At 49.6% G+C, this 25,836-nt stretch overlaps 1 long non-coding RNA gene across 1 annotated transcript in view; it reads left to right on the top strand.

Moving 5' to 3' along the window:
• Gm16863 (predicted gene, 16863) overlaps window positions 1–25,836 on the top strand; it is a 49,374-nt gene that overhangs the window by 5,356 nt on the left and 18,182 nt on the right. The window contains exons 2-3 of the long non-coding RNA NR_046162.1: window positions 9,018–9,181; window positions 10,688–10,972. This is a non-coding gene — a long non-coding RNA (predicted gene, 16863). The remainder of the gene's footprint in view (window positions 1–9,017; window positions 9,182–10,687; window positions 10,973–25,836) is intronic.

Raw genomic sequence — 25,836 nt, 5'->3', positions numbered from 1 at the left:
TCAGAAAAGGAGAGGTGGCGTGGGGGAATCTGGAGAGCAGTGGGAACTGCGCAGGAATTTGGCTTTAGGTCTCTCTTGAGCCTTCTTAGACAATCACCTTATGTGAGTATCTCTCAGTTTCCCATGCTTCAGGAGGGCTGGGGAAGGGTGGATGATCCCAAAGGTGCACAATCCAGAGACTGTCTGATTGTTCCTGTCGGGCCTTGCCAGTTGGCCTTTATTCCCCCTGCTGGGAAACTTGCTTCCCTAAGCAGGATTTTATTCAGCTAATTTTCAAATTTTACTCATGATTTCCAACCACCAGCAATGCTTCCCCAAGATGACCAAGCTTGGCTTTTGCCTAGGCTCTGATCGAACCACACAGACAAAGAGCAGAAGACAGGACGGGGGTTCACTAGGACAGCACCTTGAAGAGCAGCATTTTGCAGGGTCTGAATTAGCTGTGTCTGAGACTAGGTCAGGGTCAAGAACTGCCAGGGAAAGTTCGAGCTCCAGGAGGAGTTCCCATTAATGCCACCTTCATCTCCTCTGAGGCCCTCCACAGGCACGACCACACATGTCTAAGGCTTCGGCAGCGGTTTGAGTCTGAGTGTGTCTGACTGAGGGGTTGGAGCTCAGGAGAAAGACTGACTGCTCAGGGGTGAAGGCTACTATCTTGTTGCAATTTCTGAGGCATTCTGGAAACTCTCCCTCTCCCAACACAGCACCATATGCTTGCAGAGTTGCCTTCACTGACAGACAGGAGAAGAGGGAAGGGCCTGTTGCTCTGGCCTAGCTGCAGCGAAGAATCATCTTGGAGTTTTGATTTTCATGGAAATGAACCATTTTATCTCAGAACTCAGGGGGGCAGGGAATGAATTCCCCTTCCTTAATGCAGATGGACTGAATTCCCTTTGCTTTCTTGCTTGAAAAAGAAGAAAAAAGAAAAAAAAAATCAAAAGCTGCTGCCACTTGCACTCTTGGATGGTGCCTGATAAGGCTGAGCTGGGTGCTTTGCAGCAAGCAGCCCTGCTTGGCTAGGTGCAGTAGCCTGAACCTGGCTTTGAGTTTGGTATGGAGTTTGAGTAGGCCAGTGAACAGTTTGACTCAGGTAGGGAAGAGTCTGAGAAGGACGCTGGAACTTCCTGGCGTCCTCAGGAAGACTTTCAGGCAACACTGTCCTGGACTAGGTCTAACACTCTGTCTCGACTCACAAAAGCCTACTCTGAGCCTGGGCAGACAGTCCACTCTCTGCCTATGCTTGTAACGGTGACTGAGTGTGGTCGGTGCCAGGTGCTTAACCTTCGTTCTCTCATTGGAAAGCCATTATACAGGGTGAAGAAATGAGGCTCCAAGTGTTTAGGTAATCTTTGAGATCTTACGGCTAAGGCCAACGAGGTGGCTTAAGAGGAAAAGGCCCGTGCTGCCAAGCCAGATGACCTGAGTTCAGTCCCCAGAATATGCATGGTAAGAAGAGAGCCAACTCCCCCACAAACTGCCCTCTGATCTCCACATACGTGCCACTCCCCAACCATATACAACATAAATAAACATAGATCACATGGAATTTGAAGTCCTGCTTCTTGAGCCTGGGTTCTTTGTTCTAAACGAGATCCTTCCTGATTTGGGTTGCAGCTAACCCAGCCCGGATCCTCCCTCTCTTCTCTTGCTCCACCCCTCACCCTTACTTCCAGCTCTGACATTCAACACTGAGGCACCATGCCAAATAAGAACAACTTCCCTCTTCTAGGCTCCCTTGGCCTTCTGTGTGCCTTCGTGGTTCTTAAGCGTGTCCCCAGATTGGCAGCATCAGCACCACATCCCACCTCAGACTTGCTGAATCAGAAACTCTGGGCACAGGGCCCGACAGTCTGCTTTAACAAGGATTCCTCTGATTGTGACACATGACAAGCACCGGCTGCCTCGTGCTTCTTCAGACCGAACAAATCTTGATAACAGTTGAGGGTGAGCTTAGGTCTTGTTGGAGTCTTTGACACCTGAGCCACCTCATCAAGTGTGTTACGAAGGGATTCTGAGTGGCTGAAAATTAGGTAGCTGAGGCTGTTTTGCCTCCCTCTGCTGTTTTTCACTCTTGCGTTAGCCTCATTCTAGTTCAGATATAGCTGACAGAAGAGGCCACTGAGCATCATTAATACTCCTCCCAGAACTGGTTTCAATGGTTCAATCAGAAACACTTAACACACATCATTTAGGGGTTGGAGAGATGGCTCAGTGGTTAAGAGCATTTGCTGCTCTTCAAGAGGACCCTGGTTTGGTTCCCAGCACCTCTACTGGGCAGCTCACTATTGCAGCCTTAATTCCAGTTCCAGGGGATCCTGACTTTTTCTAGCTTCCCCAGGCACTGGCACACATATGATACGCACATATATGTCTGCATGACGATCACATACACATAAAATAAGGATAAATATTTTTTAACTCCCTGTTTTGAAGGGAAAATCATCTTGGACCATGTCAGTTCTTGAAATGTCTAATAGCCTTTGACCCACAGTCCACAGTTCAGCCCAGAAAATGACTTCCTAAACATATTTATCCTGACAGTAAATCAGGACAAATGACAGGGAACCTCACTAAGGAATACTCTAACTACTGAATTGTCTGTCTTTCCTTTTGAATCTGTCCATTTTTGTTCCATGTATTTGAAACACTTTGTTGGTTGCATATATGAGTATGATTGTTTTCTTCTGCCATTATTTTCAACTTGTGTCTTTGGATTTGAGTTGCATCTCTTGTAGACTGCAAATAATTAAGTCTTTTTTTAAGGAAAAAAAATCTCATCTGACAATCTCTGTCTTTTAATTGGAATGTTTAGTCCATTAACATTTAATGTAATTATTGATATGGTTGAATTTAGTTTTACTTTGCCCCTCTGTTTTTTATTTCTCTATGCTTCTTTCTCTGCCTTCTTTTGGAGTTTCAGAATTCCATTTAAATTTATCTATTGGGTTTGTAGCTATACCTCTCTGCATTAATTCTTTAATGATTGCCCCAGGGATTACAATGCATCCTTAACTTTTCACAGTCCACTTAGAGTTACTATTTCAAGTAAAATTGTAGAAACTTCATAACACAGATGTCCATTACTCCCTGCCCCCCTCTTTCATGCTATGATTAGCATATGTATTACATCTACATAAATTATAAAACCCACATACAATGTTATAATTTTGTCTTAAACAGCCATGTGTATTTCAGAACAATTAAGAGGGCTTATTGCCAAAGGGAACCTCAAAATTAAGGGAATTCTCAGGAATCTGATTCTCGTCATGGTTAGAAAAAGGAGCCTGGATCTTTCGATGCTTGTTTGTCCCTTCCAGGTGATGGTAATTCTAGGGCCACGGAACATAACCACAGCTGATTCATCAGTAACCCTGCCTTTGTTTCCCAGTCTACTGGGACCTAATTATCAGACCCAAAGTCCACTCCAGGATATCCACAGGCCCTACGGAGGAATCCCTGGTAAAGCTGCAAAGTGAGCGTCTCTTCTATCCCGTTTTCTTCTGCTTCTCTCAGCGAAGCCCTTGGTCTGACGCTTTGACTGCTGTGTTTTCTTTTTCTTACCCTGTGATAAATCACGCAGCCAAGGGTTTGTCCCCAAGCATAATAGGCACACTGGTCAATTTTGCTAAGTGAGTCCACAAACCCCAGACAGACCTTCTGTTTCCTCTGTGTGGTATAAGACACCTGGAAGAGGAGGTAAGCTCCTTCCTTAAGTAGTGGCAGGGAATCATGCCCAGGGCGGGGCCCCGGGTAACAGTCTTCTCCAAGATTGAGACATTCCGTGATACGGGGAAGCTCTTTAAACAGGAAGGTAACCGATTCAAAATAGCTTCAAGACCTCCCTGAAACTAACCAGATTCACGAGGCTCCTTCCTGCCAGGGTAGGCAATAAAAGCTGAGAGTCCACCTCAGACCAAAGGAAGCTGAGCCGCAAGGAAAACCGAGACCAGACCAGCTACCTAAAAGCAGCAGAAACCAGCCGAGCTGCCTGGAAGAGGCTTAGACCAACTGAGTCATTTGGAAAGGACATTCTCCAACCTGTTGAGCTGCCTGCAGGCTGTGCAGTGGGCTCCCAGTTCCCAGCTTCTTTGAGCTGTCACCCATGCTGGGATGGACTTTGGTGATGTGGCTCTCTTTGAGTCATTTCTGCTCCCGTAAACAACCCCTCACCCATATTCCTGTAAGGATCCCCAATAAACTCATTGGTCCACCAAGTTCGACTTTGGTCTGTCATGGGATTCCTGAGGTAAATAGATAGGCATGCTGCATCTCCCTAGGAAATGTCACACAACACAGGGATATAGCCAAACTGGGGTATAGCCAAACCGTCACTGGGGGAATCCCTGAGATCTGGAGTCAGCTCCAGCGGGATGCAAATGTGAGGGCTGAGATCAGAAAGGCTGCAAAGCTGGGGAAGAACCAGGAGAGATATGTGGGTGGAACGGAGGGAGCTCCTCCCGTTTACCTGAAGGAAGTGCGTGCTGGCCACCCAGAGCTGCTGACCAGGCAGCCTGGAGGACTGAAGCTTTGGGGAGAAACCATAGTCTAGTGACAGGGAGAAGAATGAAAAAGCTGCTTGAATCGGGGTAAGCACGGGGCCACAGGCCCCCTGTACGGAGAGGCAAAAATACAAGTGGGCTTTTCTGGGGCACACCCTGGGTCTGGCCCAAGGCAGAGAGTCTGAGGCTGACCAGAAGAGGCCCAGAAAAAAAGGGGCCTCTGAGTGAGATTTACATTAAGCCTCAAGAGGAAGAAGGGTGTCTTGGTCAGGACAAAGGAGGCTACCAGGACTGGAAGGAGGTGAAACTGGGAGGGCCTCTGAGTCATGCCCTCCTCACCTTTACCAAGCCAAGTGAATACCATGTGACACACAATACCTAACCTCATATGAGATGTGATAATCGATCGTGGGGCAGGGTTTTTTGTTTTGTTTTGCTTTTTTTTTTCCACCAGGCTTATATAGAAAGCCATGTTGGGGGGTGGGGGTGGGGGTGGGGAGACAGAACAGGAACAAGCCACAGCCCACAGGAGCCAAGTTAACCACTCAGCCAGGCACTGCCTGCTGCTGGGGTGAAGGAAATGGCTATCCTGCACAGTGGGAATTAAGCAAATCTTCCAGTGAGACTGGACTTGTTAAAATAATAACCCGAAGTGTTTGGGCCCATGCCAGGAAGGGAGCGAAGGCACCACAGCTGACAAGATCTACTGTGTACACATCCCCACAGTGCCCTGGCCACTAGCGGCTGCTACATAAGGCTCTGTGCCGACCACAGCTCAGGACACTGAGAGGTTTCAGGGCACTGGAATTTCCCCATTTTACATTTGTGTGTGTGTGTGTGTGTGTGTGTGTGAGGGAGAGTGCTCTCTGTGTAGTTCTGGCTGTCCTGGATTCACTTTGTAGACACAGGGTGGCCTGGAACCCATAGAAATCCACTTGCCTCTGCCTCCTGAGTGCTAGGATTAAGGCCTGCCCCATGATGCCTGGCAGAGTTTTGCATTTTACAGAACATCATGCTCTTCTCTGCATTCAACTTCTTTCAGACACTGTGTAGACAGTACAATCACAAAATAGGCAACGCTGTGCCTCCCATTCAGTTTCCAGAGCTCAAAGCAAGAGGCACCTTCCACCCCCTTTTCCCAGAGGAACCCATAGTCCTGGAAGTGCACTTGACATCCACCTCAGGCTCTGACCTACGACTGAAGCCATTTCCCGACAGAAAGGACCTTGGAAGAATTCAAAGCAGACTCTACAAACTCCTCAAGAGCAGCCTCCCTTAGGAAGCCTAGGAGAGGGAACCATGGAGACCCCTACCCCAAGCCTTCCTCTCTCAGTTGAGCTCTTAGCTTCTGGGTAGGTGTGCAAATTCATTCTCCTTGTTCCCCAGGGAAGAAAGCAGTATCCTCCCAGGTCCTTGCAGGAGTGCTCACTGTCTTAATTCCGGTGCAAAGTCAGCAGGGCAGTTGGTCCTTTTCAGAGAATGGTCTGCCTGGATACTTAGATGTTTCTCTGCAGGGCCAGCTACTGGACAGTCCTTGGTAGGAACTTTATAATAAAGGAATTTTTAAATTTCTAGTGAATGTCCAAGTACCAGGGAGAGTCTGCTAGGTCCACCTTGTAAACAACTAAAGCAAGCATTCTGCCTAATTATAGGTGTGTGTGGTATGGCTGTCTTTCTAGTTGGAGCTGCCCATGCATGCTCCTGGAGGCGGGGCCAGGGGAGCCTGCGTGCTGCTCCTGAAGCCCAAAGCCTTCACCTCTCCATGTTGCCTGTTTCTGTTTCCTTCCCTTGCCCGAGTTACCAGGACCTGAAGCTGTATCACTAGTTGCTGGCCACCTGGTGGTTGTGCTGTAGTGCCTGACTGCCTGGTGGGCACAGGGGTCCTGGGAGCTTGTCTGCTGCCAGTCTCCAAGCCTCCTCCTTGGCCCGGCTCTCAGCATGTCTCCTTGGTGGCCAGCACCAGTCAGTGGCCCTTCTCTAGGCTCAGGAAGGCATACCTCCTTCAGGCCCTGGCACCCACACCTCAGCTGAAAGGCCAGATCACTGATAATACAGTATCCTTCAGCCAGCAAATGTGGGGGTCAAGCTGACAGTTGGGCAGGTTGGTGCCTGCATACTGACTGGGGCAGAGGCTAACTCAGTTCTTTCCCATTACATATCGTGGATGTAATCTGCTATATGCTTCAAGTGCTTTCGGGTTAGTCTACTGGGGTGAGTGAGGGGTATCCTTTGGCATAGCATATTACAGTGGCCATTACAACCATTCCAAGCCATACAATCCTGCTTCTTCTGACTTAAATGATTGATAATTATTTATTAATAATTAATTAATTAACCAGTGATTAGTCTGTGCTTTTGCTCAATTCTCTGAGGGCTTTCCCAGACAGCATAAGTGGCATTTGTGTCTACTGGCTACACTGTAGAAATGTCCCCTGGATGCCAGAAGTTTTGTGTTTCCTGCTGGGCACCCAGTGTTCATCTTATACTGGGTACTTCCTGTACCCACCCCATGGCCCTTTTCATGTCTCAGGACCATCCCATACTCCCTCAACACCACTGAGTATTGGTTAGTGGGCGGCCCCTGAAGACTGAAAAGGAGCAGAGCTGAGCTGGTACAGCCAAGTGTGTGTTGATGTGTGGAGGGTGGCATCCTAGTGGAGCTTACCCTGGCTCCTACACAGCTGTATGATGGGAGGCAAGGGGACTGGAACAGGTTTCACAAGGTTCAAAGTACAGGCTTCGATAGTCACTTCTTAGAGGGGTGGGGTTCAGTACGAATGGGTAGAGGTGCCAGGATTTGAACTCAGATCTCACCCCTGGGAGACCCTAGCCACATTCATTGAGTGCATATGGCCTCTAATGAATGCACTTGAGACGTTTCTGTGCCCTGTCAAGTGTCCCCCGCCCCGCCCGCCCCCAGCTCCAGAGGCCTTGGAAGGCTGAGGCCATGTTGAAGACCAGACCTATCAGCACCTCTGCCATTTCATTCCTCAGGGTGCTCGGGTGAAGAGTCTCTGGGTCTGCAGATTTCCAAGGGCCTTGCAAGCAATACCACCTGGTGTCCTGGTGCAGCCTGCCTCTACCCTCTACGGCACTCCTGCCAGCAGCCCTGGAATGCAACGGTCTTTGTTTCTCAACACCCTGTAACATTAATGTTCCCTCTCCTGTTCGTTGTGGCAGGTCACACATCCCCATAGACTGAAAAGGAAAAGGTTTACCTCCTCACTTCAGCTTGGAAGGACAGAACGCTAGAGTCTTTCCCTGGTCCTGCTGGCTCTGTGGCTGCAGGCAAGTTGAGCAATCTCTCTGGCCTGGTTGCTATCTGACCTTTACCCCTATCCTTAGAAAGTGAGACCACATCTCCTGAAGGTGTGGGTATAAAGCTCCAGGCCTGGGGCAGGGGCTCAGTGTTTTCCTCTTTGCCTATTTTTCCCCCTACTGTGAATTCTGAAGGTGTTGGTCCAGGCTTACCCTGCAAAGGATGAGTGAACTCCACTTCCCTGTCCCTCCAGCTAGCAAGCTCTGCCCAGAGCAGCCACAGAGAGCTTCAGAGGGCATTCTGAACATCCTGGGGGGTCCTCCCAGGAGACAGGCCTACTGGCAGCAAGGACCCGGAGAGTTCACCTGTATGGGTGGGTCCAGCCTGGCTCTTCTTCAGGGCATGTCCCGGGCTTTACTCAGAATCCTGTGCCCAAGACCTAGCTGGGAAGTCACAGGTGGGCTGGGCAGACTGCTCCTGGAGCCAACCCAACCTCAGCAGTGAAGTGAGAGCTACCTCACCCATACATGGTTGTCCTAACAACCCCGGAAGCAGGAATACTGGCCCCCATCTCTATCTTACCTTTCTCTTTTTTTCTGCTTCTGTCATTTGCTCCAGACCATCTCTGACCAGTGAGCCTTTGCCCTGCCTTCCTACGCACAGTACAAATAGGAAAGTGTTCACATCTCAGTCCAGAGAGGACCTGGCTAGTGCTGGCCTCCAATTCAGGCTTCTACTTCTGGGCAGATCTTGGACCTAAGATGAACTCCTCCTATCAGTAAAGGCTGAAGTAAAAACAACCTCTTAGGGGGCAATGATAACAGGAATAAGTCAGCCCATCCACCCCTACCCCACAGCATCCTATGCCCCAGGTCCAGAGGGAAGTCCTTCCTCATATCTAATTCACAGCTTTCCTGCTGTGATTCATGCCTGCTTCCTCTGGGTGTGTGTGGCTCATGCCCCCTTACTGTTCCTCCCCTGACTCTTGAGCAGGCCTTCTCCTCTATCCTACTCAGCTAGAAGCCCCACGGGAGTGAAAGTGAACTTTAGGGGGATGTTTAAAGTTTGGCTTCTCATCACTACATCTCAGCTGAGTCCATAAAACCTCCCTATAAAGCCCACTGGCCAGCCAGCAGTCCTCTGCCTCCAGGCCTCCCTGTTTTATGATCAGTCCCCATTCAGACACCAGCTGGATGTAGGAACTCGGGGCTTTTATGAAGAGATGTTAACGAGAAGCATCTCTGCCTGGTCTCTTTCAGCATCCCCTCCTGGCCTTATTCACAACTCCTTCAGTCAAAGCCTGTGCCAGCCAGGCTCCTTCTCTGGGGCAGGTGCGAACTGCTTGGGCATCCTTCCGGGAAGGGAGCTCCCAGCTCCTGGCAGGAGCGGCTTCGCAGTCACACCGCTGTTTGCAGACTCCCTGGTAATTGTGAAGGTGTTGGGAAAACAAACATTACCAGCAGTGATAAAAGATGGGGCGGGGCGGGGCGGCGGGGAGTTGGGGGGGGGGCGGGGGGGGGGGGGGGGGGAAGCTCCGGGGTGGGAGGGGCCTCAACGCAAAGGAAAGGGTTGGGCTCTGCGCCTGAAGTCTCCAGGTACAGGCAGGCAGGAGTCAGGCCCAAGCCTCAGGAGCAATGCAGGGTCGAGTTTCTCCATAGCTCAGTCTCCATCTGTCAAGTGAAGATAGTGCTGGTTAGTTAAAAGAAGAACCAGACGTGATGATAGCAGGGCACTGGCACAGTCTTTGCTCCTGTACGGCTTTCTCCTGTGTACCTCTCCCACCCACGGTATAGCAGGCCAGCCCAGACAGAGTCTTGGTCCCAGAGAAGTGCAGTGAGCAGCAAACACAAGTCTCTCAGAGCTACATGCCCGCCCCCCCCCCCAATTATTGTTTGTTTTTGTTTTTCAGACAGGGTTTCTCTGTATCCCAGGCTAGCCATGAACTCACTAGCCTAGGTCGCCCTTGGATTCACAATAATCCCCCTGGCTCCTTAGAACTCTTTTCCTAAAATACTCTGTCTATTGGGCTAGCTTAGGGCCCTTGCAGTGGTCGGGGGTAGGGGTGGGGGTGCATAAAAGGTTGCTGTAGGAAGGAATGGTAAGGTACATCCACGGGTCCCTTCAGCCATAACTTGGAAGGGAGTGGGGAGTGGAGACCAATGAGGGAACATGGACAGATGAAGGATTGACTTTCTCTGGAGCCAAGAAAGGAGGAGGAGACCTTGAAGGAACAGCCTCCAAGGGTCCTGGTAAGCTCAGGCTCCTGGGGTAGATAGAGGTGGGAGTCTCCTAGCAAAAGGAGGGGCTGTCAACAGTGTGAGGCAGGGACAGTGCCCTCTGGGGGCACACGAGGCACTACTGTAGCTCTCCTGGTGTGCCCCAGGTGGGAAGGCATCCTTGCCCTCTTCCGCATCCCAGCCTTCATTTGCAAATAAGGACCATTTGAGGTTTCTGTATTCTGTATTCTGGGATGAACTCTAGGCTGGTGCTCAGCACAGAGGGCAAGTGCAGCCCCACACAGGTGCATTGAGCCAGGTAGCATCTCACAAGTGCTGCAACACATAACTAGACAAGTGACGGTCTCAGCTCATCCTTGTCTCCCTAGTGGCAGATGCATTCTCTGCATGCTCACAGCTCCTCTTCCCACCCTACACACGTGCACACATGTGTGTGCACATATGCATGTGTGCTTGTACACACACTCACAGGCACTCTTGAGCACATACACACACATGCCTCACGGTAATTAGATTGATGGCTCTAGCACCCAGGATGGGCTGTGACTCTGTGATTTATGAATGGGAATAGGTACTGAGAGATTCCAGCTCCATCTGCTTGGGAGCAAACAGGAAACCTTGCTATGCTGCAGAGCTGGGGGAGGAAGCCGCTTGGTGTAAGAGGCTCATAAAAGCCTTCCTAATGGTCACAGGTGCTCTCAGCCCCCTCACTCCAGAGCTGCACTCCTCAGAACTACAAACCCCATTGGCCATCTCCTGGGCACAGTCACTACCTCTGTCAGCACCCTATGACAGACTCCTTGGCCAGCAAGTGAGGAGGAATGCACGGAAGGCCCAGAGCCGCAGAGCTGAAAGTGAACACCTGTATCTGGATGCAGCTGCGTTCCTGCATACCTCCGCTGTGGGCAGGATGGTGGCCACGACATGGTGGCCGCAGGGACTACTAACTGGTTACTCATGTCAGCTCTTCTTCAGAGGTAAGGGACTCTGGTTCAACTGCCACACAAGGCCCCTGAGTGCAGATAGGGCCTACCACCATGAGCTGCAGGGGCTAGCCAAAGCACTCAGTATGCAAAAACACAGGAGGAGAAGGGAGTGCTCAGGCCTGCTGGAAAGTCCCTAATGCTACCAATGGAAAGGACCATCCTTGTAGTGTTGAGAATGGGCTTATTTATGTCATATCACATGACTGGCTGAGTGGTGCTCACATAGGTGTTAGTCCCACTATGTGCTTTACCATGTTCCTCAAAGCCCTGCTCACTCAGAAGTACCTTTCAACAACTCTTAAGGTCCTGGCCAACCCCCATCCACCACCCATTACGTCAGAGCCCTGGGCTGGTCAAGTGTCTACAAAGTCTCTCTGGCAGCTTCTGGAACCTCTACACTCCCAAACCCCACTCTTGCCCTTGTGTGTGTGGGTGGGTGGGTGATCCTCACTTAGCAAGTCCTCATCCTAGAGATGCAGGAATCCATCGGCATCCACTGGCCCCAGGAGCAAAATAGGAGCTGCTCCATTAGAACCCTGTCACCTTGTCCCCAGGCTTCCTTCAGAGGCCTTGCTCCAAGACAAAAATCACACGGAAAACACAAACCCCAAGCAACCACTTGAAAGACTGGCATCAAAAAGATGAATGGGAGAAGTTTTTGTCTTATCAGAGTTCCTGATATAAATAAGTGGGAGTCAGTGCAGGGTGAAGCCCTTAGCTGGGCCTTGAAAGCTTTGAAGGCATTTAGACAGAGTGTTACCCCAGGAACTCTGCTGGCCTTCCTTACCCACTGTCAAAGTCATTGACAGCTCTGTGTTACTTTAATACAGGCAGCTAGGAAGGTAGAAATGGCTGTGTGCCCCAGGGCAATGTGGACAGGGCAGAGGAGGGTCAGAGTGTCCCCACACTGTCACCATACCACAACCCATTTCTCAGAGCCTGTGGGATCCCAGCATACAGGGGCTTCAATCTTCCTACACTATGGCTTACAGGAAATCAACATCGGGGCTGTGCACATGCCAGGGAGAGCGGTGTGTTTCAGGCTCAAAGAATAATGCTAGTCAAGACCACCTCTCCTGGGGCTGGAGAGATGGCTCAGCAGTTAAGAGCACTGGCTGTTCTTCAGAGAATTCAGGTTCAATTCCCAACACCCACATGACAGCTCTCAACTGTCTGCAACTCCTGTTTCAGGGGGGATCCAACACCCTTACACAGACATACATGCAGCCAAAACACCAACGTACATAAAAATAAGCGATATTTTTGTTGGTTTTGTTTGTTTGTTTTGTTTTTGTTTTTGTTTTTGAGTCATGGTTTCTCTGTATAGCCCTGGCTGTCCTGGAACTCACTCTATAGACCAGGCTGGCCTTGAACTCAGAAATTTGCCTGTCTCTGTCTCCCAAGTCCTGGGATTAAAGGCATATGCCACCACTGCCTGGCTTATAAATGATTTTTTTTTTAAAGCATTCCGAGGAACCCACAGGAAGTCAGAGGTCAGAGCCAGTCAGTTGGGAGGGAGTGTCAGCATTTTTCTGCCTTAGTCTGCCATCTCAGCCCCTTCTACTTCCTCTTCCACGGAAAGGTACATCTTGAGATTTGACTCTAGCCATATAGTACCTGGTCCCCCAACCCTGGCTGGTCATGTGGATTATCTAGCCAGAGGCCCCCCAGCCATGAGGACCCAGTAACAGGTCCCTCTGCCTCCCACCTCCTGCTATTATCCTGGGAACTTGCCTAAACCTAGGGCATCCCTACATCCTTAAGTTTCATCTCCTGTGCCCCAGACCTCCAGGGATCGCCTCTCCCTCTCAGCCACCCACCCGTATGGCTCAGCAGTTAGATAAAGCATATGTCACTCTCACAGAGGACCAGAATGTGGTTCCCAGCACCTACATCAGGCAGCTCACAATTGTCAGGAAGTCCCGCTCCAGGGGACCTGATGCCCTCTTTTGACCTCCTTGGGTACTGCATTCGTGGATGTAAAACCACACGTATACACGCAATTAAAAATAAAACGAATCTTTTTCTAAGAAAAGATCTTTGTGTTGGTTGGGTTGCACTGGGCTCTTCTGTTTGTTTTCTTTTTGGAGCCAGGGCCTCATGGTGTAGCCCAGGTTGGCTCAAACTCCATAACCTCCTGCTTCAGTGTCCTGCAAGGGCAACATTATAGATTTGTGATATCATACACACTGGACACCTACACAATCTTAAATACCAGCATCCCCTTTGTAGGCCAGAACCTAATTCCCTTCTTTTCATGAAGCCGGTCTCCATTCACAGATCTCTCCTATTCTCTTTCATTCAGCTACGGAACCAAGTGCCGACCTCAGACGCTGCCAAGCTGTCCTTTTTCCCTGGCTCTCCTTTCTCCTCCAGTGATGTGTTGGGATCTGGCACCTCCATTCCCACGGCCCCGTGCCCTGCCTTCCCCAGCCCTGGAGGACCCAGTCATCTGCTTTCCCCATCACGATTTCCAGGCTACTGGAAGGCACAGGAAAACCAACCAACCGTGCAAACTGGTGCCACCCCAGATTTATGGTCCCTGACTTCAGCCTGGCCTCCAGGCCCCAGTGGTCAGCCTCTGTTCTAAACCTTCACCACCCGCTCAGCTTCCTGGTGGCCCCCTCTCTCACCTATAATTGGCAGGGAAAATAGAAAACCTGAGGCCAGAGGTGCCCCTGCCTCCGGCTGTATAGCTCCGCCCCTCCTATTTGATGCCCCATTTCCTCTCAGCCACTGACCCCCCCACCTCCCCAATCCCCCCACACCCCACACACATACCCGGTCTCTGACTGAGATAACAGCCTCTGCTGTAGCGCTTCCCCACCTCCCCACCCCCCGCCCCCGGTCTCTCTACACAGGCTACTTGTGCACAGGCTTCTAGTATGCTCCTTGCTTCTATAAGGCTCCTCAGGGTTCTGTCTTGGTTTTCTTATCTTGCCCACCTCCCCAAATAGTCTCATGTACCCATGAGCTCTTGCTCTTTTTTGTCCTTCCTCTCTCTCTCTCTCTCTCTCTCCCTCTTTCTTTTCTGACGAGGTATGACAAGATATGTAGCCCAGATTGGTCTTGGATTCAAGATCCTACTGCCTCAGCCTAGTGAACGCTGGAATTTCAGAGCCGTGCCACCATCATGCCTGGACACACACAAGCACACACACAGAGAGCTTAGCTTCTTGCTCCAGTCTGCTATGTGGATCCAAGTCAATGTGCCATGTCCTGGTGTCCTGGATGTTGACCTGTCTGCCTTGTGAGCTCCTCCAAAGCTTTCTTCCCAGCTAGGCCTTTTTCTGGGCCTCTCTTCGTCGCTACTTTGGTTACAACATTCCCATCCACCTTGTTCCCAAGCCAGACACCGGGAAGTTGCCTTCTTTTTCTCCTCTGACCCCCAAATTCCACATCTTGTGGGCTGTGCATCCGAGCTGTCTTTCCGGCCCGCCCCATCTCTCTGACTATACTGCACTCCTTTCCGGTCCCTTCCATCTTCTGCAATGGCCTCCACCTGGCCTCCTCGGTCTACCTTCTTCTAACTATCCTCCACTTTGGGACCTGAGCTAGACTTCTAATGGTGGCCCATGTGGCTGCATAGTCAACATCTCCATCCCTGTCCTTGCCTGCCTTTTGGATATCCTGCTGAACCTTCCCTCTAGGATGCACCCCCAGCCCCAGCCCAGCCCCTCTGGCAGAATAAGCTACCCTCCTCACTCGGATGCCCCTTTCTCAGTTCCCCCAGTCTGTAGCTGTTGGATATTTGTCTGTTTCAGATGCAAAGTCCGTCAACAATGCCTGTGCAGAATATTCCTGCACTTGCCCTTGTGTCTGGGGCACATGTGCATGGCAGTACCTCAGTACCTCAGTGCTGGCAGCTGCTTGCAAAGAGCTGCTTGAGTTCTTCCCACATCTTCCCCAGCACTTGATTTTATCAGACTTTTTATTTTTGCTGATCTACCTAGGATGTTGGTCATTGGAGTTTTCACGGATTCCTAACAAATCCCCTGCTTTCTGGTACATCTCCATTTGCCCTCCCCCGCCCCCCAATTGTACTGTCTGTCTGTCACACGCACTTGTCAGAGTTTTTAGCACACTCTGGGGATGAGGACTTCTCATTGTCTGAGTACATGGCACAGTCCCTTCCTTATGGACTGTTTATTTTTGTTTTGTTTTGGATTCTTTTGGCTTTTTTTTTTAAGAGCAAATTATCTGAATTTTACTGTATGCTCTTTCTGTGTCTTAAGAATTCCTTCTTGGGGCTGAAGGGATGGCTGATCAGATAAGAGCCCTTGCTGCATTCTGCTTGCTACTCCTGCAGAGGACCCTGGTTCAGTTCCCAGCACCCACATGGTGGCTTACAACCACCTGTAACTCTAGTTCCAGGGGCTCTAACGCCCTCTCCTGGCCTTCTCAGTGCATAAACAGACATACAAGCTATACATATTCATAATAAAACTAAAAAGACTAATATGTATGTGTGTATATACATATATATTTCTTCTATATCCCAAGGTCATGGACATCTTTGGGGGTCCTATAGATGTCCTATTGTTTTGCTTTTCATACTTAGGGACCCTGTCCCACATGTAATCTGCAGCACATGGTGACTCCCTATGTTTAATTTAAATCTCAACTGTCTTAGTCAGGGTTTCTATTCCTGGACAAAGCATTATGACCAAGAAGCAAGTTGGGGAGGAAAGGGTTTATTCGGCTTACATTTCCATACTGCTGTTGATCACCCAAGGATGCAGGACTGGAACTCAGGCAGGTCAGGAAGTAGGAGCTGGTGCAGAGGCCACGGAGGGATGTTCTTTACTGGCTTGCTTCTCCTGGCTTGCTCAGCCTGCTCTCTTATAGAACCCAAGACTACCAGCCCAGAGATGGTCCCACCCACAAGGGGCCTTTCCCCCTTGATCACTAATTGAGAAAATGCCTTACAGTTGGATCTCATGGAGGCATTTCCTCAACTGAAGCTCCTTTCTCTGTGATAACTCCAGCTGTGCCAAGTTGACACAAAACTAGCCAGTACATCAACTAAAGAGAGATCTTTGTATCCAGTGCGCCTCACATGGAGCCTGACACATAGTAGGCATTCAGCAAATGTTCTCACATGGAACCTGACACACAGTAGGCATTCAGCAAATGTCCTCCCATGGAGCCTGACACACAGGAGGCACTCAGCAAATGTCCTCACATGGAGCCTGACACACAGTAGGCATTCAGCAAATGCCCTCACATGGAGCCTGACATACAGTAGGCATTCAGCAAATGTCCTCACATGGAGCCTGACACACAGGAGGCACTCAGTGAATGTCCACTGTCTGGGATATAGAATCCAGACACAGATGCTTCCAACTGGAGAAGCACTCTCTTCTTGAACCTTCACCACTTTGAAACTTTGCCTCCTTTCAAAGGCCTGATAGTAGTGGCACAGGTGTATGAAGAACACTGGCTGTGAAGCACTAGGTTCAAGGTTTCTGTCTGTTTGGGTTTTGTTTTAATTGCTTATGGAGCTGGAGAGGTGGTTCCTCCTTGAAGGGTACTGACGGCTCATGGCTTCCAACTGTATGTAACTCCAGTTCAGGAGATCTTATGTCCCCTTGGTCACCAGACATGAACATGGTGTACAGACATACATGCAAGCAAAACATTCATACTCCTAAACTAAAAACAAATAAATCTTTTAGATGCTCTGATTGTATCTCTACAGTGGTGCAGTCTGTGCTTTTGTGACACTCATCAGCTGTCCTGGTGTCCCATCACCGGACAGAATCTACACACGCAGCCATCTGGACTTTTAAGGGGTTGGTTGATCGATTTCTATCATTTTTGAGACAGGGTCTCAAGCCCAGGCTGGCCTGGGGCTCTGCTTCAGGAGCTCTGCTGCTGGAGTCATCAGGACAATGTGTGCCACAGCTCAAATTCCAGCTTTGCCTTTTAGCCGTGCGACTTTGGGAGAGTCACTTTAGTGGATGGCTTTCAGCTTTCTCTTTTGTTATAAGGAATGGAGATGCTAACTTAGGCCCTTGTGAGGATGGATTGAGAGAGTAAACAGAGCAAGGGCAGGCAGGTGCTGGACACATGGCAGGTGTCCACAGCTTGTTTAGTGTGCAAATGACAGAATAGGAGCTGGCTGGGGGAGCGTTGCAATTAGGAGAGGCAGGGGGCAGGCAGGGGCTGTGTGCCTGGCTGCTGCGGGGCCCTCCTGGTCATAGTAACTGCTGTCAGCAAATGTTTCCCAGACAGGAATCCCCTTCAGGGCTCCCTTCCCCACCCTACTGCATTTGTTGACTCAAAACCTTCCCACTGCCAATTTAGCCTGCAGTAAGGAAGGGGGTGGGGGTGGGGAGAGGAGAGAGGTGTGGGAGGGGGTGGAACACCACAGAAAGGGGTCTTTGTCTGAGTGTTGTGTGGCATTTCAGACTCAGGAGTGTGTGTGTGTGTGTGTGTGTGTGTGTGTGTGTGTTTTAATCTCCTAAACAGTTGAGTGGGCCAGGCATGAAGTAAGGGGCACCTAGGCCACACAGCAGGACCTTCTAATGGGCTCTCTGTGTTGGGAGATATGACAATGAGCTGGGTTAGTGAGCTTAGCTTTTAGATCTATATTCTATAGGACCTCTGTCCTTGTAGAGGGCAGGGCCACCAATGCTCCTCTCTCCGCCGAGGCTAGAGTTTCCTATTAGGAAGCTCTTCTGCAGCCAATAGCCACTGGGCTTCAAAAGTGTGGGTCTCCCTCTGTGTGTTCTACCTTCAGGTCCCTGTCCTAGGCCTCCTGGTGGCTACTGTGGCTACCCTTGGGGCAACCCTGGATCCTGCAGGGTTAAGCTTTTGAGGGAGGCACCCATTTTACTCATTTAAGGCTGAAGTTCTGAAGGACATCTGTCTTGATAAAGCAATGATCTTTCTGCTTATCCCAGATTTCTCAAGTCACATCTGGGAGAGTTCTTGTTTTTCTAAAAGAATACTTAGTTATATAGGTACCCCCCCAACAGTTTCATGTAGGCCTCCCCCCACTCCTCGACAGTATCATTTAGGTGCCCCCAACAGTTTCAGTTTCACATGGGCCAGGCTGCCCTAGAACCCTTACATAGATGAAAATGACATTGAACTCCTGATTTTCTGGCCTCTACCTCTTGAGTACTGAGGTTATAGGTGCCTACCTGGCCTGGCAAGCATTCGTTTTTCTTAAAGGTACTTATGTAGAACTCTCTTTCAACATAATTTGACACTATCAGAAAAGATAGGGGAATACCACAGACATGAAGAAACACATCAACAGCAGACCTTGTAGCCTCCTTCCTACAAATGGAGCCTAGTGCCAGGCACAATAATGCCTGCTCACCATTTGACTTTGTCGTGCTTTTCTGAGGTAGGGTCTCAAGATGAATGGCCTGAAGCTGCCCATCCTTCTGCCTCCACTGTGGATGTCCTAGGAGCACAGGCACGTGCCACCATACCTGGTGTATGCAGTGTTGGGGGTCAAAATCAGGGCCTTGTGAGTGTGAGGTAAATACCCTCCCAGCTGTCAGTATGCCAGATTAAGGGTCCTATCAGGCAAGGGCTCAAGGGAGATTGAGAGTATGCCAATATAAGAACAAAGAGGAAATGAAAAGCAGCCCACACGAGGGCTGAGTCTGTGGAGGTTTCCCGGGTACTAGGGAACTCCTGTCTAGGTTCTGAATTTACTCAGGTAAAGAAGGAGCCAGTGCATTCCAGGGTGAGAGGCACAGAGGTTTTCAGGGTGAGGCAGTGGGGGAGTCGGGGTGTGTCACCTTCTGGGTGATACTTGGAGCACATCTTCAGAGCAAAGTGAACTGGGGAAGGTGGGGGCAGGGAAGACACGGGGGTTGTCTGAAGCTGGAAGAGAAAGATTCCAAGCAAGCTGAGTTAGAACACCAGGGGCTTCCTGAGGTAGAGCCCCCTCCCTCCCCTTCTAGCAGCTGGAGAAGGGAGAAAGCCCTGAGAACCAGGTTGCAAAAGAGGCCCAGGCATTAGTGGTTTCTGAGGCAAAAGCAAGCCCATCTCATCCAAGCATGGTTTCCGCTGCAAAGCAAGAGAAGAGTAGAAAACTGGCGTAGGACAGAGTCTGGTGGGCTCTCCTGAGACCCAGCTTCTGGGGAGGTTAAGTTCAAGGACTGCCTGGGCTATAGAATGAGTTCCAGGCTAGCCTGAATGAAGTCAAATCCTGTGTCAGAATAAAAGGTGTCAGGAGGACTGGGGACATAAGTCAGTGGTAGATCATTCATGGAACCCTTAGGTCAAGTCCTAGTACCTGACCCAAGGAGGAGGAAGGAATGGAGAGGGGTGGGGAGGGGAGGGAGAAAGAACACACCCACACTGGATAGGCGCAGGCACCAAATGCTTCAGACCAGCAAGTATTTCCATTGCAAATTCTCCCCCCCCCAACCCCCCCAAGCAGCTGTTCCCTGAGCACTAGAGGCAGAGCAGGAGGGGGGCGGGGAATAAATCCCATTTTCTGCTCCTGCAAAGTGGCTGCAGCCTCTTCCCGCCCCTCCTGCTGGACTGCCCACCACAGAGGAGGGATCAGCTGGCCTCTGGCTCCGGGAGGGTGCTAGGTGGGCAGAGACAAGAGTTGGAGAGGGGAAGTGTTCAGTGACAGGGCTAAGAATAACAGCTTCCATCAGGCCTCACACCCTCTCCCACTTGCCATAGCTCAAGTTGTTGGTGGATGCAGGAGACAGACAGATACAGGGTGTCTGCAAGACCAAAGCTGGTTTGGCGGCAGGAGCGGGGGCAGTCTGAAGTGGCTGAGGGAGGATGGAGTTGGACTGGTCCTCTTGTGACAGAGCAGTCTGTGAGTTTGTATGCACATACATGCCTTCGGTGTGTCAGAGACTGGGGGAGAAAAGCACACTGTGTTGTGCAGGAGGTTGGGGCCCAACATTCAGTCAATCAGGACATGTATGACAACAGGGGCCAGGGTGACAGGGGCAGACTTGGTGAGAGTGTTACTCTGGTGAGGACATGGTAGGTGAGGCAGGTTCTGAAGGACAACTAAGGAAGGACGCTGAGTGTGAAAATGAGTGTCTGAGTGTTGCACACAAGGCTTTACCTTCCATGCGTGTGCTAATATGCTTGAATGTGTCTGGGTCTGCTTGTGACCTTCTAAGTATTCACTTTTTTATTGTTATTATACTTTATTTATTATTTTGTATGTGTGTGGAGGTGCCACAGTGTCTGTGTGCATGCATTTATGTGTTTGTGCGTGTGCACATGTGTGTGTGTGTGTCTGTGTGCATTAGAGAACAGCTTGTGGCAGTCAGTTCCCGTCTACCATGTGCTTCTAGGAATTGAACTCAGGTCATCATGCTTAGTATCAAACGTCTTTACCCGCCAAGCCACCTCACCGTCCTGTCTCTGAGTAGTTGTGAATGGGTCTATGCATCTGGAGTGGGGTGGGGGGAGGTGTAAAAGAAATGTCGTCTATAAACAGGTAGAAATATGCATATGCATCTCTGTAAGTATGTGCACTGTATACCTGTATGACCGTGTGTGACCTTGTGATCATGTGTGAGAGATACAAGTATGAGATCAGGCCAGGAGACTATGGTAAGCTCGGCAGTTTTACCTGTCTCTAGCTCCAGCAAACAGGGCAAAGACTAGCAAGTTGCTATTTTCATTTGTTTCTTTGTTTTGTGATACTTTGTCTCAAATGTAGTCTGGGCTCAAATTGTAGTAATCCTCCTGCCTCAGCCTCCCAGGCCCTGGGATTACAACCATGTGCCACCAAGAGTAGCTCTGAAGAATTCATCGGTTTATTCTCAGTACTGAGGATAAGACAGGACCTCTCCCATGCTGGGATTCCACTACTGAGCTATGCACTTCCAGCTTTTTTTTCCTTCAAGTTTTTATTCTGATACTGTATCAGTAAACTGCCCAGCTTCTGGGTGTCAGAGTCATTAGGCTGCTTTGGTTTTGCAGTCCTCCCGTCTCAGCCTCAGAGTAGCGGGTTGATGGAGTAAGCTGTGGAGACCCACCAGGTTGCTCGATAGCTGTCTCCACGTTCCCAAGCAGAACAAAGGAACTCTCCGGAGGCGGCTGCTAGAGTGAGCCTCACCGGTCACCTCCCCTCCAGGAGATTGCTGGCTGTTCAGCCATGCCTTAGTTTCCAGAAAATGTGTGATGGGGCAAAGGGACACCCTCTTATTACAGTTATCACGATGCCACAGAAGGCCCTTAGAATACACTTTGATCTTTCTGTCAAGCTGGCGCTCTAGGAGGATGTAGCAACCTTGCCCTATCACAGCAGTTATATGAGAGGATGTTTTTCTCCTGGAATTTCCCCAGTCTGCACCCCCAGCCTTGACATCAGCGGCTAGCAGAGTCCACAGGGCCCTGGTACCCATCTATCTACAGCATCACCTACAGGAGTTCTTTAATGCAGGACTTTATGAGGCCAACTAAATGGTTCGTTGAGAATGACTAAACTCAACCTTGGAAGGAAAATTATAAACATTTTACTACTTAGCGAAAGCCAAGCATGATTGCATATGGAAACTATGGACACCGCTCAGAGGGATTTTAATATTAATTTCCAGTTTCCTCTTCACTAAGGAACTGATGAAAACCCAGGCGCTCTGTGCTGTTCAGGCTAGAATCAACATTGTGCACACTGGTCCAAACTGCTGCTCCTCCCCCAGCCCTCAACCCAGTGCTGCTCTTCCGTTAGCCCTTTCCCTTGACCCTGGCCTGCCTGCTGGGGATGCCCACGTCAGCCCAATCTTTGCTACGTCGACTAAGGACATCTGTGACACTGGGGGCGCTCTGTAAATGCTGCCCAGCCACCTGCTGTCACCAGGCCTCCCTGGTACAGAGCAAGCTAAAGATCACAAGGAGGCTGCAGGAGGATCCTGTATGCCCACCCCTTCTCCAGGATGGGGCAGGGAGAGTGAGTGTTCACCTCAGCATGGTCACCACCTCTCCAGGTGATTGCTGGCTATGAAACCATCCTCAGTTTCCTGAAAATGTGTGTCTGGGGCAAGGCATGCTATCTAATTACTGTTATCCCCGATGTCACAGGAGGTCCTTAGAAGAGACGTTGATTATTCCAGCAAATTGAGTGTTTTGTCTGTTCTCTTCAGTGCAGCATGAAGAACACAAGAGTGTGTGTTCCCAGTTTGCCCTTGTGTGCCTCATGTTTCGTCCTGATCGGCACAGGGAGCTGGCAACAGACAGCCATGCTGAGCAGGAACATGACAATCCTTTCTGTCCTCTGTGACCAGAGGACTTTGTGGGCAACAGTGTCAGGGTGCCATTACTTAACACTATGGGGAACAAGAAACCGCAAATGGGACCTGACTCTGAGGAAGAGCCCAGAGCAGGATTTACAGACCAGTGTGGCACACCTTTGTGCAAGGTGCTTAAACCACTTCTGAGCTCCAGTTCGTCATTTCAGAAGTTTGTTTTTGGATGGCTTTGATGCCACTGATGTGGACATATACTGTGCACATCGACATGCTATGAGAATTAAGCTCAATGTATATAGCTCCAAGCAGGCGGTCAGGAGTGGGACCATTACTCCTCCAAGAGGGTCTGAGCCCCTGGTATGCCTCCAGCTACTGAGAAGCTGGATGTAGACTTTCTGGTCATCACAGTCCTCTGCTTCATCTTCAGTAAGCCCAGGCAGTGTGAAGGAGGCTAGACTGTCTGCCTGCTTCTCTGTTCCTCTTGCCCACCAGTGCACAGAGACCCCAGGCCACTGTCTCAGTTAAGAGTCCAATTGGATGTGGCCTGTACCCAAGAGCAACCTGGACGCTGCTTTGGTTTTAATTATAGGTGGCCTGGCACTGAGTAGCTGTGGCCTGTTCACCTGAACTGCCAGCTCAAGGCACAGATGCCAATTGCATGCTTAAGGACATGCAGATTTCCCAAGAACAACAGGGATAATTTGTTTTCTCCATGGCTTGTTAAGGGGTAACTTGGTGGCTTGTATAATAGACCCATGCCCTTTCACCTCTCCCTGCCCTTGCTTGCTGGTTCTCTCAGCTTTGCTGTTTGGAGGGGGAAAATTAAGGTACTACCTCATTCCCCATAACCAACATGCTGGAAGAGGTAGGAGAGAGAAAGGGGCTTGGCTTAAAGCTAGACAAGACTGGTGATGGCTAGCCAGTGTTCCCCAAGTCTTATGGAGAACTGGAGCCAGTGCAGACAATGAGCAGGAGACAGGGACTTCTCTGCACATGTGCCTAGTGACTGTCATTGCTGTCATTGTAGTGTCTGTCATTGCTTAAGTCATTGCCAGAAAGCATCATTCTTGGACTCTTAGCAACTGGAACCCAGCAGGACAGAGTAGTAATGAGAAAGGCCACACTCACAGGACTGGGTGTTGGGGCTGGGAACAACCACCTGTGGCAGCCCTAGAGGTGGCCTTGAACACTGTGGGGTAGGCAAGTTGTAAAAAGAGCTGTCCTGTCTCCTGGGTCTGAGTGTCACTGTGGTAGAGTAAAGTCGCCATGGAGATTGCTCAGAGCCCAGCTGCCAAAGGACAGCATCTATAGCTCCATCAGAAGTCAGTCCCAAGGCTACTGGAATGGCTGTGCGAGTAGAGCAGTCTCTCTGAACTGAGGAGATGCTTAGGGGGCAAGGCGCCTCCGTGCAGGCATGAGGAGCTATTCAATTCTCAGTATCCACATCAAAGTTTGGGTGCAGGGCACACCTATAATCCAGCCCCAGGGAAGCAGAGACAGGAGGAGCCTCTGGGTTTGTTGGCCAGCTAGCCAGCCTAGCTGTGAATGGGAAAGCTCCAAGTTTAGTGAGAGGCCCTGTTTGGTTTGGTTTGGTATGGCTTGGGGTGTGTTTTGTTTTGTTTTGTTTTGTTTTGTTTTGTTTTGTTTTGTTTTGTTTTGTTTTGTTTTAAGGTGGTAGGGTCTGGAAGGATGGCTCAGTGGTTAAGAGCACTTATTGTTCTTCCAGAGGACCTGGGCTTGGAGCTCAGCACCCACATGGTAGATAACAACTGTCTGTAATGCTGGTTCCAGGAATTCCAACTTCCTCTTCTAGTCTTTGTGGGCACTGCATACACTGTTGCATATAAATGCATACAAGCTAAGCAGCCATATGCATAAAATAAAATAAGTAAACCTAAAGAGAAGGTGATACCCAACACACACTCATACACAAACACATACACATAAACACACATACACACATACACTCATACAAAAATATGCACATAAGCACACACATATGCACACTCATACACAAACACATACACATAAACGCACATACACACATACACTCATACACAAATATGCACATAAACACACACACATGCACACATATACAAACACGCACATAAACACACACATATGCACACTCATACACAAACACATACACATAAACATACATATACATAAACACACACACTAATGCACAAACAGATACACACACTCATACACACATATACTCATACACAAACACATACATACGCACACTCATACACACACATACACACACACACATAAACACACACATACACACACTCATACCCAAACACATACACATAAACACACACACTCATGAACAAACACATACACACACATACTCATACATACACTCATACACAAAGACACACAAACACACACACATAAACACACAATACACACTCATATATAAACACACACATAAGCACACTCATACACACACACACATCAACACACACACACACTCAAGTTGCCTTCATTCTGACAAGTAATGGGAAGGACTACAAGCACACATCACCACACCTGCCTTGTCTTCATGGTGTTGTTTGTTTTTGTTTTTGTTTTTTTATTTTTTTAATTTTTTTTTTTTTTTTGGTTTTTTTCGAGACAGGGTTTCTCTGTGTAGCCCTGGCTGTCCTGGAACTCACTTTGTCTACCAGGCTGGCCTCGAACTTAGAAATCCGCCTGCCTCTGCCTCCCGAGTGCTGAGATTAAAGGCGTGTGCCACCATGCCCGGCTTTTGTTTTTATTTTTAAATATATTTTGTGTTAACATATTTTTGTATAGCTGTATTTTATATAATGGATTTTTATGTATTTAATGTATTTTTATTTTGTGTATGTGTGCATGTGACACACGCACAAGTGTGGGGGTCAGAAGACAACTTGTGGAAGTCAGTCCTACCACGTGGGCTCTGGGGTTGAACACGGGTCTCCAGGCTAGGTGGCCAGTGCCTTACCTGCTGAGCCACCTCATGTGCTGTCTTTATGGTTTTATGTGCTAATGCTGCTCATCGGTGGCTTCCTATGTGCAGGGAAGCATAGGGGCCTGGCAGCTTCTGATAGGCCCATTGATAGGTCCAAGTGATAGGGAAGGGAATGGATGCTCACCATGACGAGCCACCTTGGTGGAGAACACACTGGAAGATCTTTGCAGCTAGGGCCCCTTGTCTTCCCCTGCTGGGCTGCTCCCCTAGCAGAACTCCAGGAACCAAGGTGGAAGTAGGATGCATCCAAGGTCAGAGCTTTTCTGGAAAGGCTGGTGAATAATGGGGGCTGGCAATGGGGAGACAGGAAGCATATGTTCCCCCAAAGCAAGTGTGAGAGATGAACAAACCCCAGCCTTGTTCTGGGATGGCGGCACCCCTACCCCCCCTCGGCACCCTGAGCACTATTGCTACGCTGCACCGAGAAGGACTCTTGCCCTCATGCCTGCACTGTAGGCTGCATATAAAGCAGACACAGTGGGGAATACGGGAACAATGTAAATTATGTTAGGAAATGTACTGTGCTGTTCGTGTTGCCGTGATAGACTCTGAGACCAAATGGGCTCAGGCATGTTTATTTCAGGTATCCTCCAAGATGCCCTGTGTTGGGACATACTGGCCCTGGTCCTGTAGCAGGAAGGAAGGAGAACAGAGGA

The sequence above is a fragment of the Mus musculus genome, chromosome 16, assembly GCF_000001635.26.
Source record: "Mus musculus strain C57BL/6J chromosome 16, GRCm38.p6 C57BL/6J".
In the NCBI taxonomy this organism is placed as follows: Eukaryota; Metazoa; Chordata; class Mammalia; order Rodentia; family Muridae; genus Mus; species Mus musculus.
The sequence above is the reverse complement of the archived record's forward strand: the minus strand, read 5'-3'. Positions and strand labels throughout refer to the sequence as shown.